This window comes from Miscanthus floridulus, chromosome 11 (genome assembly GCF_019320115.1).
Source record: "Miscanthus floridulus cultivar M001 chromosome 11, ASM1932011v1, whole genome shotgun sequence".
In the NCBI taxonomy this organism is placed as follows: domain Eukaryota; kingdom Viridiplantae; phylum Streptophyta; class Magnoliopsida; order Poales; family Poaceae; genus Miscanthus; species Miscanthus floridulus.
Window position 1 is genome coordinate 71,208,091 of NC_089590.1, and position 8,663 is coordinate 71,216,753.

The 8,663-nt window shown below is 44.2% G+C and overlaps 1 pseudogene; it reads right to left on the minus strand.

Moving 5' to 3' along the window:
• Window positions 1-528: 528 nt before the first annotated feature.
• Window positions 529-3,856, minus strand: LOC136492168 (uncharacterized; annotated as a pseudogene).
• Between the last annotated feature and the right edge of the window lie 4,807 nt (window positions 3,857-8,663).

The window sequence follows — 8,663 nt, forward strand, 5'->3', positions numbered from 1 at the left end:
ACTTTTATATAGAAAAAATAGAGAAGATAACCACTCGAAGTCACTCTATCTCAATGAAAAGAAAAGGGTGCAGTATGCACACAATATATATCATCATTCCTAACGATCAACAAAACGAGAAGATCATAAGACTTTATCTAAAAGATCATATGACATGCTTAGTTCCTACCGTTGCCACTAGCCAGTTTCCAAGGGCTACCTCAGTTGAAACACTCTCGATGTACCGATACAGGCATACAGCGTATAAAGAATCATAGGGTGACATTGTAATTTCAGCAATTGTGTGCCAGCAAAGAATTGATGTCCTTCAGAACTATACAGCGGCAAGGGGGGATAGCACAGGCAATCAATTCTTGTTGTTGCATTTGGATAAACATTACTGTAAATATGCACAAAAGGGTCATCAATAGTAGCCATATTATACCACTACTCTTGTGTCTTGTATATGCCTTACTATACACTTTAAAGATAATGTGATAGCAAAATAATAAGCAATCGACCAGTCTTTGCGAGTGTTCTGAAGTTTCTCTAAGTCCTATTTGCCTTCTCCATCTGGAACTGTATGAGATTCTCCTTCCACAAGCTGTTCTCCAAGTACCTTTCATAGAATGTAACCTCACCTTCTAATTTCGCTGCTAGTGCCACCACTACGGGAGAGGTAAAATTCCTCGGGTGTCGCTGGCTTCCTCGAGTGCCAAAAATCGGACACTCGGGGAATAATTGCACTCGGGGAAGAGAGGTTTTTCCGAGTGCCGCAAAGATCCTGGCACTCGGTAAAGAGCAGCACTCGGCAAAGGCTCTCTTCCCCGAGTACAACACTCGGGGAAGATCGGCACTCGGCAAAGAAACATGTTACTTGACGGTTCACCCCGCCCACGCCGTTAAAACTTAAAAAAACAAAAATTCTTCCCCGAGTGCCAGGGAAGACACTCGGGGAAGAGGCCCTTTCCCGAGTGTCAGAACAGGACACTCGGGGAAGAGGCTGCCTTCCCCGAGTGCCCTGTCCTAGCATTCGGGAAAGGGCCTCTTCCCTGAGTGCCAGGGAAGGCACTTGGGGAAGATTTTTTGTTTTTTTTTATTTTTTTTACCTCATTTTTTTGTGAAGCCTTCCCACATTATTTAAAACTGTCTGTTCAAATTTGGGTCAATTTTGACTTTTTTGTTATATTTCGTTAGTTTTTTTCGTTTCGTTGAATTTTTTTGCATACTTCGAATTTGAACTGCAGGTGCATGAAATAATGGAATTTGGTGATTCAAAAAATTATATTAATGATATTTGGTGTATGTTGATGCCTTATCCAGGAACTCGCATGAAATGTCGAGCATCTTGTTGACGTAACATGACGAACAACTTGCGGGAAAAATGTATTTAAATTATATAAAATCCGAACGAAGTCCGAAAATCACGAAACTTGTCTGGGCGTCATGTTATCACATGTAGAGACTATGATAAAAAATCGAGAAGGTTTCGACGAAGTTGCGACGTCGGATGCCTAAAACCCAGACATCTCCGCATGTGATCACAAGTGTTTCGTGTTCCATATCGTGCCTGAAATCAAGAAGAAAGATGTATATAGTTTATTTCCAAAAAGAATAATGATAGCTACTGAAATACTGAATGTCATGGTTTTTGCCTGTGTCCTTTGCAGTGTCAATGAATATAGAGCTTAGCTTGTACTCCCACTCAGGGTCGACGCCGGTGTCAGGCACCATATATAGATCTATCAGGCCTGGCAGTATCCATCATCAACTCTTCTACCATATGTTTTAAAGAGGCTTCTGCATCATCATGTGTTGCCAGATATCTTTTGAAACTCTGTCCTAAGCGCATTGCCTACAGGCCGGGTGAGAAATGAATGCAACAAGTAAAACATGTCCAACAATTGTTCGACTCTAAATTATTGGAAGAAACTTAGTCCGAAAATTACTTAAAAGAGTATAAAATAATGGTATTTGTACATTAATACTTAATAGTAGGGAGCACATATGAAACGAACAAAACCAGGTTATCACTTGATGAAACTAGAATATTTGCCCATAGTGTTACATATTACTTACGAAGTCCAGAACTAATAAACCAACACAGTAAATAAACCTATGTAACTAAATTGACCAAATTATCTGCTAAGTTTCAGAGAAAGCAAAGATAATACACATAGACCCGTCATTTGGCTGCAATAGATATTTCAGGCATTATTATAGGGTAGAACATAATTGTACAAGTTCCATTATGAAATATACTACTTCCCCATATATTAACTGCAGACAATCATGGACTTGTAACATCAATGAATAGCATAAGAGCATTTACTGATGAAATAACCTAACGATCAGCAACAGAAATCATAGAAGAATGGCATTAAGAAGGCAGAGCTAGCATGTCACAGCAAATTGCAAGATACATGAGCATTCTGGTGTTTCACTGAAAAGTGAAACCTGCAAAATTAATGGGAACTTTCCATAATAGACTGAGGGAGCATCAAATAGACCTGGGCTTTTAAGACTACAGCCATGCCTAGAAAAGTACTGTGGCATTAGCTTCTTTAAAGAACCTGAATCTCAACTTTGAATTGCATTACAACTTCCAAAAATAATCACATTCCTAGCATTCGCAATATCTTTATAAAATCCTTGTATGTCTTACACTCTTACCTTTGGCCAAGGGGAATCAATTGCAGCATTCGAAAGCACATGAAGCCCAGGAGCAACTGTTTGAATCACAGGATCACCTCCAGGTCTATTAGAGATGTAAACCATGGTCCCTGAGTTCACATCAGCCAATATAAGGTTAAATCCATTGTACTAATTTGCTTCCTTCGCAATTTCTGTGGCATACTCCAATGGACAATGGCTGCCCTACATTCAAATAAAGTAAAGGTTTTCTTAACACAGACAAGGAAGCCATGGGGGGAAACATAAGCTGAAATAGAAGGCAGCAAAATGGACTACTCAGTATGTAATTCTAGAAAACGTTTTACAAAGGCAAAGACTAGTTTCTTCGATTACAAAAGACGAATGCTGGAACTTCACTGCGAACCGATCTAACATTAAACACAGCCATGCCTCTGCATTTTTCTTTTGCAAATGATATTGTCTGCACATACAGATTGGCACCAGGTTGCCTACTGGCTACTGGCACAGAACATTTTAAGCAGCGTTCGTTTCCTTGCAGCATATGCATAGCATGATTACACAGTAATTTAGCCTTATCCCTCTATAATCATGCCATCATATAAAATAATTCATCGCAAAGCTGACAAGGTCGAACCTGTAGAAACCTGACCGGGAGCTGTCCTCTGGTCTTGGCCCCGATCAGCGAGCTGGGTTCCCGCACGTTGGTAAGGAAGGCGACCTTACCGTCCCTCGTGCACCCCATCCACGTCCCCCCGCCGAGCTCGTCCCTCCCTCCGAGGATTTCCTTGCTGTCCTCCCCTGCCACCCACCACTGCGCCGGCTGCGTCTGCCTGAAAAATAACAGAGGGCAGAACTTACGTAGTTGAACGTCGGGGACTTCTTGCGTGTTAAATAAGTGGATAGAACAGCCCCATCCGTGGCAGTACATATATGCGCCCATGGAACCGTCTAGGCGCAGGTGGGATCCTAGCAGATCCTATTTACAAGGCAACTAACAATCAACCCCAATCCTAACGCCATGACAGGTTTCCATGTTAGCAGATTACATATGTGTCATGCATGTTTACACGTTACAAACTTTACTTCTAACAGCCTCCCTCAATCACAACTTGGTTAAGTTGAGATTGATCTTGAAGTTCTCCATTAACCGAACCGGCAAAGCCTTGGTGAATCCATCCGCCATCTGATCTTTAGAAGACACAAAGTCGATCTCAAGTCGCTTTTGCTTCACACGATCTCTCACAAAATGATAGTCCACCTCAATATATTTTGTTCGAGCATGAAACACTAGGTTGCTTGTCAGATAGGTGGCTCCTAGATTATCACACCATAATCTAGCTGCTCTAGGTGCTTTAACCCCTATCTCATATAATAAAGTCTGGATCCACGTTACCTCAGCTGTGGCATTGGCAATCGCTTTGTACTCTGCTTCTGTACTAGAGCGAGATACCGTGGGTTGTTTCCTTGCACTCCATGATACAAGATTTCCGCCTAGGAATACTGCAAAGCCTCTAGTGGACTTTCGGTCATCAACACAGCCAGCCCAGAAGGCACTAACTAGGGTAGAAGCCGACCTGTGAATCTTCAAACCGAGCTTGGTGCATTGTTTCACATATCTCAAAATTCATTTCACTGCCTCCCAGTGTGTTGTAGTCGGAGCATGGAGAAACTGACACACCTTGTTTACAGCAAATGCAATGTCAGGTCTAGTGAGAGTCAAGTACTGTAATGCCCCAATGACACTTTTGTACCTTGTTGCGTCACTTGGACCTAATGGAGTTCCTTCAAACAAAGATAACTTCTCACTGCTAGAGAGAGGTGTGTTTACCTATTTACAATCTCCCATGCCGACGCTTTTTAACAAGTCTGACGCATACTTCTCCTGTGTGAGAACAATGCCATCATGCACTTTTGTGACCTCAATACCAAGAAAGTAATGTAGAGGACCGAGATCCTTAAGAGCAAATTCCCCTTTAAGATCTTGAAGTAAGGTGGCCGTGGCTGCTTCACTTGAACTTGCAACAATGATGTCATCGACGTAGACAAGTATAAACATCGTGATGCCTCCCTTGCTAAAGTAAAACAGTGAAGTGTCTGCCTTGGACGCCTAGAATCCCAACTGAATTAGCTTGTCATTGAGGCGAGAATACCAAGCCCTTGGAGCCTGTTTGAGCCCATACAGTGCTTTGTCCAGCTTGCATACAAAATTTGGTTTCTCTGGATCTTCAAAACCTGGAGGCTGATGCATATACACCTCTTCCTCTAAGAGACCATGTAAGAAGGCATTTTGTACATCCGGCTGCCGAAGGGACCAGCCACATGAGACAACTAAAGACAGGATAACTCGGATTGTCGCTACCTTAATAACCGGACTGAACGTATCTTCATAGTCGACGCCATATATCTGTTTAAACCCTTTAGCTACTAGCCTAGCTTTATACCTGTCCAAAGTCCCATCAGCCTTCCTTTTAATCTTGTAAACCCATTTGCACCCAATTACATTTCTTCCTTTCTGCGGTGGAACCAAGTGCCATGTCTGGTTCCTCATTAGTGCTGCATACTCAGAGTTCATGGTCTCTTTCCAATTCTTGTTTGCTAATGCCTCGTCAAGACCAGAAGGTTCACCAGTGGAAGTTAGTAATCCATAACGAATGGTTCCATCGGTGTATACCTTTTGTTTTCTGATGCCCCGTTGAAGACGCGTTGTAGGGCGGTGCACAACATCTGGCGGCACAATAGATTCTGGCGAGGAAATCTCCCCCGAAAGCTGAGCGTGTCATCGATGTTGTCACGTGGCGAGGCCGTGGCACCCGCAGATTCGGTGAGCGGACCACCATCGAGGCCCACGCACGAGAGCGAAGGATGCGTGGCGCCCTGGGTTCGCCGGACGGAGAAAGCGTGTGGGCAGGCAAGGGCCCGCGAGTCTCACACCATGATCCCGAGGGGGATGTTGGCGCAGATGCAGAACTTGGCGTAGAAGGCGTTGCGCCGTCTGTGTCCACCGAATCCTCCTAGAACTCCGTGCGGCCAGTAGAAGTATCATTTGATGCTGGATTTTCTTGATATCCAGAGTTCCTACGCTCAAAATTTTTAACAATGCTAACTGGCATATTAGTGGATTGATCAGCTATGTCACTAGCCCCAGGATTAGCCGTTGTTTCGGACGAAAGCAGGAGAATTTCTGACCTTAGCCGTGCGCCTGCATTAGGGTGTAACTTTGCAAAGGGAAACACATTTTCATCAAATGTTACATCGCGAGAAATATATACCCATCCAGAAGATACATCTAGACACTTGAATCCTTTGTGAAGAACACTATAGCCAAGGAAGACACATTGTTTGGATCAGAATTGAAGTTTGTGTGTGTTGTATGGTTGAAGATTTGGCCAACAAGCACACCCAAACGTACAGAGGGCTGAGTAATTTGGTTTTTGATGAAATAGTCGCTCTAGAGGCGTGGAGGAGGCAATGACTTTGCTTGGCAGGCGATTAATTAAGTATGTTGCGGCTATGAAGGCTTCATCCCAAAACTTTAGGGGCATAGACGCATGGGAGAGAAGGGCAAGCCTGATCTCAACAATATGTCGATGTTTTGGCTCCGCAGCACCATTCTGTTGATGTGCGTGCGGGCATGAGACTAAATGCGAAATACCAATCTTGGTAAAAAAGGAATTAAGTCGCTGATATTCACCACCCCAATCCGTTTGGACAGCCTTGATCTTTCGATCAAATAACCTCTCAACAAGGTTCTAAAAATCATAAAATTTCTGGAATACTTCAGACTTAAACTTTATAAGATAAATCCATGTAAACTTGCTGTAATCATCAATAAAACTCACATAATACTATTTGCGACCAACAGACTCAAGAGCAAAACCCCACACATTAGAGAATACCAAATCTAAAGGTGCACTAGACTCACTGGTGGATATGGGATATGGTAACTGATGTGCTTTGGCTTGCTGGCACGTATCGCACACATACTCATGACCGGAATCAGAGGTACATGTCAATTCATTATTACTAACAATCTGACGAACTACAGGAGATGCAGGATGACCTAGATGCTCATGCCACCGGGACAAGGATGGTTTGGACGCGGTGAAGGCCTGCTTTATTGCTGAAGTGGAAGGCAGTGGATACAGTCCGCGCCGACACGAACCCTTAAGAAGAATTTTCTTGGTGTCCAGATCCTTTACCAAAAAATAATTTGGATGAAATTCCATGAATGCTGAGTTGTCAGATGTGAAACGATGAACTGATATAAGATTTTTGTGTGCCTCAGGAACATGCAGAACATTATTCAAAAGAAGATTATGGCTAGGGGTAGTAATCATAGACTGACCAATGTGACTAATTGCCATACCTGCACCGCTTGCAGTGTGGATCTGATCTCCTCCGTTGTATTTCTCACGAACCGCCAGCTTCTCAAGTTCGCTGGTGATGTGATCAGAGGCACCAGTGTCTGTGTACCAGTTGTTTGTCGATGTTGTAGGAGCTTGAAGCAGTCGCCCCTACCTTCTCATCTGTGTAATTTTCATCAAATCGGTACCAGCAACGAAGGGTGGTGTGCCCCTCCTTGTCGCACACTTGGCAGATTGGCTTGTCATGTTTCTTGTTGTTGTTGAAGCCTCCACGTTGCTGACTATTGGTGCTGGATCCTTGGGCGCGACCACACCCACGTGGGGAGCCATGGCCACGGTTTGAACCGCGCTCGCCTCTGCGGTCGGCTAGATTGGCCGACATCTGTTTGCCGCCATGGACCAGATTTATCCTGGTCTCAAAGTTGAGGAGCTATGCATAGAGCTCATCAAGCGTCACCGATTCCACCCTCGTAACAAGAGAGGTAACTAGCGACTCATACTCCGCGAGCAATCCGGTGAGAATGTACTCAACCAGCTCATCGTCGGTGATAGATCGCCCCGCCATCGCCATCTCATCACTGAAACCTTTCATCTTAGTGAAATATTCAATAGCGGAGAGATTGCCTTTCTTGGTATTGGCGAGAGCGATGCGTAGATTCACTGCGCGAGCACGGGTCTATGAGGCGAACATCGCCTCAATCTTTGCCCATGCAGCCTATGTCGTCTCGGACTTGGTGATGTGGCTAAGGATGTCCCTAGAAATGCTGGCGAAGAGGAAGATGAGAATCTACTGATCCTGGGCCTCCCACTCCTCGAACGCCGAGAGCGGGTTGGGCGGGAGGGCTGAAGAGGACGACATTGCGGTGAGGTGTTTCTAGGTGGAATTGGCTCTGATTACCATGAAAAATAACAGAGGGTAGAACTTGCGTAGTTGAACATCGGGGACTTCCGATGATGTTGCGTGTTAAATCAGTGGATGGAACAACCCCATCCGTGGCAGTACATATATGCGCCCATGGAACCTTCTAGGCGTAGGTGGGATCCTAGCAGATCCTATTTACAAGGCAACTAACAATCAACCCCAATCCTAGCGCCATGACAGGTTTCCATGTTAGCATATTACATGTGTCATGCATGTTTATACGTTACAAACTTTACTTCTAACACTGCCTGGGCCCAATGGTAATATGAAACGAACATGATCTCTTCATCCTCACTTTAGCACGCCTAAAGCTAAGCAGCTCACTCCATTGTTGACCTACAGCCCCAAGCAACTACATTGATTTCCTCATCAATCCTTAAAGGAAAATGGTCCACAACTTGATTAGAGAGCAACTCCATTGATTCACAAACTCTAAAGAGCACTTGATTCATGTTTTAGCTGGCGGTTGTGTTTGTTACTCTTTGAGCTTGGCTCATAGCCAGCTAGAGCGTCGCCTGTGGAGCTTGCCAACTTGTGTGGTGGCCTTGGGAGGTTTGTAACCATCTCTTGAAGCTAGTAAACTCTCCCCTTATCTCAAGAGTTAAGTCTCTTGACTTTAGAATGAGGAAGGGCTAAAAAGCTCTAAGCCTTAGTGGCTAACCTCAACAACATGGAGGTAGGCAAGCCTTGTTGGCGAGCTGAACCATGGGATAAATCATTGTGTCACTTGTGCTTGATTTACA